Genomic DNA, 6,510 nt, shown 5'->3' on the forward strand with positions numbered 1-6,510 from the left:
CAGCAGTTGAAAATCAAACCAATAGGAAAAAATTGCAGAAAATTCAAAAATGGCTTGGCCAGCTGATTTGAAAAATGTTCCGGAGGGCTTGGCAGCGAAAGGGTTAAAAAGAAAAGGGGGAAACCCTATGCTTGAAACTCTAAGCCTGAACTATGGTATGATTGATCCCTCTAGAAATGGTAACATGAGATGCTGGGGCACCTTAACTGGACTCATCCAGGCTAACAGGGAATCTATTTTAATAAAAGAAGGCTGTAACTCAAAGATAGAACCTCATAACACAAACTAGATTCATACCAGGGAGATAATGTTCTGGTGAAATGGAAAGACTAGGCCTCAACTCCACCATGTCCCTGTAAAGAAACAGAAAAGGCAAGATAAGACTGCCAGCTCAAAAATGTAATCAAGCCAAAGTGATGGCCACCATGGAGGCCACCTTACAGGTCAGGGTAGAGAGGAATGTCTTTAACAGGCTCTTAGGGAGTCATGTGAAAGAGATCCTAATTCAGATCTCATGAAGGGAGAGAGGATTTGACTGGAGGAGCCACATGACTAACCAGAAGCAGTCAGTTGCAGGCAAATAAGATTTACAAACATCTGGGGAAAATGTGGTATTCTTCCATACGTGGGGGTCAGAAACCAGATGGGTAATCTGAAACACAAACACCTGGATAATGGACAAAAAAAAAAAATCTGCAGAAAGCAGCAGCAGCATTGTAGCACACAGAAGGGGAGGACTCAGGTGAGGTGACCAATACATACAAGTAAACCATAATCTTAAAAAAAAAGTTGCTAGAAGAAACTTTTAGGTTAGGTCTAGAATCAGCAGGGCCAACAAAGAAATACAAAAACAAACAAACATCCTCTTAGGACATGGGCACAAAACAAGCAAGTAAGCAAGTCAAGGAAAGGGTTTTATTCAGGGCTGGCCAACAGTTTTGTTTGCCAGTGTCCAATCCTCTTGTAGGCAGCAAAATAGCCCAGATGTTGATTATGTACAAGAGAAAAGAAAATAGGTGTCAGTAGAAAATTATATGCAAGATTTAAAAGAAAGAACATAAATCACAAAAAAAAAAAAAACACAAAAAAGGAAGGTTAAAAACGAAACAAAAAGGAAAAAGCCCAAATACCAATAAAAACATCTCTTAATAGAAAAGGTCCCACATTTATCTCATCTATAATTTTTTTTCCAAAAAGACATGACAAAAAATATTTGAATATAGAAAATGGCGATTTAATGCTGGAGACTAAAGTTAAACAAGTTTCTACAAGAAAGGGAACAAAAACTGTAGAAGAGGGGGTCACTGGGTGAACTTAAAGTAATGCTGGAAGGGTGAAAAGGCTGAAGATGTGCATGTTGGATGCATTATGTATGTAGCAGATTCTTGGTTAATGTTCTCCAGTAATATGTAGCCTTTAGTATTCAGTTGCATGAGCGTGACATTAGCTGCACCAAGCTTGCTATAGGAAACCCATTCCATGAGAGATATTGCCGCTATTGCAGCTTCTAAAAAAAAAAAATTAAAACATTTTTTTTAGTCACCCTTAACCACTTTCCATCTGGCCGTAGTAAATAAACAGGCGCATGGGACAGTCGAATGTGGGTGGTCTAATCGACTCCTGATGTCTCCATAAAGAGGACCTAACTACATTATCTGTTTTGCCTGAGGAAGGGACTTTGCTGTTCAGAAACGTCACTCTGATGATGTGATACCTGTCAAGTCAATAAACATTGACTTTTCTACATGCTGGAGTGCTTGTGACCTTTTTTGTATTTTTTGGTCATAAAGAGGACCTGTCACATTCTCTTTGCTATCACATAAGGGGCTTTATAGCAATAAAGTTAAGTGTATAAAATTGAAGTCCCATGAAAAAATAAAATAAACGCAAAGGTTTTTTTCCCCAAGTCCCCGCACAATTAAACACGCGTCTGGGTGCGAAAATGATATCGCCACATGTTACATAACACCGAGAACATCGGAGTGCAAGTAATACTAGGGCCATTAACCACGGGCGAACACTATATTGATGAGCAGTAAAAGCTTTTTGAGTGTCGTCTATGGCCAATCTGGGGGATAGTAGTTTTTTTTTGCAATTTCACGGGCGTGCGCAATTTTAAGGCTTGACATGTTTGGTGGCTATTTACCCGCTATGACCCCATCTTTTATATTTTACCAAAAAAATGGGAAATAAATGTTACATAAGAGAACATATGGAAAAAACTGTTCAAAATTGTAGGTACTTTTTTCTTTGTATAATAAAAAAATAAGAAACCCAGTGGTGATTAAATACCACCAAAAGTAAGCTCTGTCCCCAAAAATTAATTTCAGTACAGCGTTGCATGACTGAATAAATGGCAAAGTACCGCATCGCTGAAAAATGGCCTGGACAGCAAGGGGGCTCAACACCCCAGTCCTCAAGTGGTTAAATTCTTCAACCATATGGTTGATGTAAGGCACTGTAGTGGCATTTGTCCAAATTCTGGTCGAAGGACCCAGCAAACAAGAGGTCCAGCATTTCCTCGGAAAGAGGAAGTAGAGATGGGGGAATTCCCTGGAGAGCGAAGCACATCGATAACAGGGGCTAGAACCTTGTTAAAAACCGGAGGTGCAGTGGACACACCAAAAGGAATGCAAACGAAATGGTGATGTTGTGTACTCATAGAAAAACACAGGTAGCGTTGATGTTTTAAGAAGTTGGGTACATGCAAGTAGGCATACTTTATGTGCACAGAGGCCAGAAAGTCTTTCGAAGGGAAGGGAGGACTGATCATGTTCATACCATAAAGGTTTTTTTTTTGCATGAAAACATTGAGCGTTTTCAGGTCCAAAATAGGGTAAACACCCTCCTTTGTAGCGGGGACATAAAAAGGTGACAGCATGAATCTGACACCATGTCCCTCACCCGTGTCCAAAATGCATTTGGTGCAAAATTAAACATTCCCCACATTAAGTGTGGGGCAGAGCCAGACTGGCCATCAGGCATACCGGGCACTTTCCCGGCCGAACACAATCAGCCTAATGTTAGGCCATTCGAAGGGAATGTTTGATGATCTGAAACATTAAAGTTTGACAAACATGCAAAACAATGAAAAACCAGGAAGGGGGCCAACACTTTTTCACACAACTGTATATATGCAGGCAAACCCTCAAAGAAAGGTAGCACAACTAGTAATAGCAGGAGCAGGTCAGCATGGTCTGTTGTACTGATATGGTGATAATTTTGCACATGCGCATTAGGAAATGGTTGCTCCATGTATATGCTCCTTGAGCAACTGTACAATATGTGAGCAAGTTTGCATGGAGTGGCATTGCTGGTGCAGATTACATCCCCTAGCTGCCAGGGGAGTGACTGCATAAGCACTTGCTCCCATCCATACTGGTGCAAAGAGATTCCAGTGGTAGGGGATTCTATTATCAGAGGGGAGACTGGGTAATCTGAAAGGGAGACCATGCTTGCCAAGGAGTATGCCGTTTAATATGTGCTCCTGTTTGGCACAATGTGGATGGGATGGACAGATTGTTGGGAAGGGACAAAGGGAATGAAAATACTAAGAAAACTTGTGACTGTGCAGAATCCTTATGGCTGGAGCTCCAACTGACTGCAAAAATTGTAAATTATTGGTGGGAATATGCTAGAGGCCCCATAACATAAGGGATGAAAGGGATTCAACTCCTCTTACAAACGGAAATGGCAGGAAAGCAGGGCTAAATTGCAGGGAACATCGACTACAGTATGTTGATATTGAATGGGCAAATGGAACTGCACACTCCACTAACACCTGACATATCCTGAACTTATTGCAGGAAAATTCCATAGGTCAAAAGGTGGAAGGTCTAACTAGAAAAACTACACTATTGAATTTACTCATTTCAAATAATAGCGCTAATCAATTTCAGAAAAGAAACATACAGGTGAAACTCGAATAATTAGAATATCGTGCAAAGTTCATTTATTTCACTAATGCAACTTAAAAGGTGAAACTAATATATGAGATAGACTCATTACATGCAAAGCAAGATAATTCAAGCCGTGATTTGTCATAATTGTGATGATTATGGTTTACAGCTCATGAAAACCACAAGAACCCCAAATCCACAACCTCAAAAAAGTAGATTATTACATGCAATTAATAAAACAAGGATTGTACATAGAACAATATCGGACCTCTGAAAAGTACAAGCATGCATATGTACTCAGTACTTGGTTTGGGCCCCTTTTGCAGCACTTACTACAATTACTTTTGCATGATATTCTAATTATTCGAGTTTCACCTGTATTGGTATGACAAAACACTTAATTTAAAAAAGGCTAACTTTACTAAGCTGTGATGCATACCTTATGATGCTAACAATGCCAATTTTCTTGACGGAACTCCTAAGACAAGTGTTTTAATGACATATTAAGCAATGGCATTTACCAATGTATTCAATTAATCTACAAGTATAAAAATATCAAACGTTGAACCTGGGTAGTTAATTCTAGTGTACAGAAATAAAAGAAAGAAGATATTCTTCAAATATTCCTAATATCTAGCACCCAGGACCTCATTCGTTTGTTTACATCCAGCGCCACACCACTCTTACTGTTGCCTGCGCAGTAGAGCCGATAGACTTTAATGAGGCTTGTCTACCTCCCATCTCCTGAATGAGAGTCAAGCAGCCCCATAGACCTCTGTGACGCTCTATGATGCAGACACAGCCAGGAGTGAGGAACTTGGTGCTCAAGGGTGTGGAAATTTTAAAAAGAACTACTTGTCCAAGGACTAAAGCGGGGTCCCAATCTACTTGACCGGATACAATTTTTTTTTAACCAAAACTGTATTTAGCAGTGCTAAGAAGCGTTTCTCATTGATCAGCGCCATCAGGTGACCAACGAGTGGTTGCAATTTGCAAGCTAAATTCAGAATACATGGTACAGGTACAGATAGTACACCTGTACTAAGGGACGTGTAGGACTGTTTGTCCAAAGTTAAAGTATAGCGGGAGGGAGAGGGCCAGATTTGTGTGGGTAATTCAGTTTTTCCAAATTACTTGGGAAAGTGAATGTACCCTGTAGGGCTGGTGCAGAATTGGGCGATCATGTCCGGTTGCATATAGCGGTTGCCGCACAGCCTCATTGATTTCAATGGGGTTACATTCGCGTGGCAATCTCTGAAAAAGGTACAAGTACCTTTTTTCCGCTACACGCACCGTGCAGTGGTTTCAACCACGATTATGAGTGATTGCACAGGCTGTGTTGTGGTGGGAACTCGCGCAATCTACCTGGCGCGACTGGGGTGCCATTAGAAAATAATGGCACTGCCAGCGCGATCGGCGGTGGTGTGTGATTGCGTGGCCACGCGGCCATCCACGCGGTTACTTGCATGATCACGGATCGCCCACTCTGCTAACACACACAATTCCCTATGCTTGTGTTTATTCGCATGCAGATGGTGTGGGAAGCGGGGTTGGTATTAATTTTCATTTTATTTTTTACTTGATCGCCTTTTTAATTTTTTACATTTTTGTTTACTTCCATTTTTGTTATTTTCTACATTTTTAATTATTTTTGACAACTTTATTGCAACACAGGAACAAACAAGCCCCTGTGTGATAGCATTTGGAGGTGACAGGTTCTCTTTGACCCCCGTCACCTCCAATACAGAAGTTCCAGCACAGTACTGTGCTCGCTCTCCTGTGACAGGAAGGCTGTGTGTGCAGCATTCCCGTTAGTGCTTACACGGAGCAGAGAATGGACAATCTCCGCTCTGCTCCCCATCCTGATCTAATTTGCCGTGGTCCCGGGTCCCCCAGAACAGCAGGGGACGCCGAAGACCATGACGGGGAGGGAGGCAGCGGCTAGGGATACAGGCGGAGAGGCAGAGGCCGGAGAGAGAGAGACTGGTGAGGAGTGAGTGGAGGGGGAGTGAGAATCAGGATGCTTACAAGTGATCTCGAGCAGCCGCTCAAGATAACTTGTAGAAAACGGCTCCCCCGCTACATTTAGCCCTGCTACTCAACCGAAGCAGGGCTAAATGTAGAAAAGAAAAACTACCCGCCCGGCACTGCATGTCCCGGACGATAGGAATTCCACACCCTTTGTAAACAAACATGGGAAGGTGCTAGGCACCAGATTTCATTAAAGGAGAACTATGAGGTGAGTGATTTCCACTCATCCTCATAGTTCGAGCTGACCTGTGACAAAGAAGCTGCCACAGGTCTGCTCTATCGATCGGGAAGTGAGCAGAAACATACACCGGTCCGCTCACTTCCCAATTGTCTACCTGCAGTGATCGGAGACTGTCAAGTTATCGCTCCGCGCAGGGATTCTCCCCTTCGCCTCTCTGTTCCTCCAACACTGCATGGAGGAACGAACGGGGGAGGGCACAGCTGGCTCTGCCTTTAGATAGGCAGAGCCAGCTGTCACTCACGCAGCTGGGTGGATCCAGACAGGGTCACGGGAGGAGGCTAGTATTTGTCCTCCCGTGACCCTACACAGAAATATGGGGGAAAAAATATTAATCTGTCA

Source organism: Nanorana parkeri, unplaced genomic scaffold, assembly GCF_000935625.1.
Source record: "Nanorana parkeri isolate BGI_ZX_2015 unplaced genomic scaffold, ASM93562v1 scaffold1567, whole genome shotgun sequence".
Lineage (NCBI taxonomy): Eukaryota > Metazoa > Chordata > Amphibia > Anura > Dicroglossidae > Nanorana > Nanorana parkeri.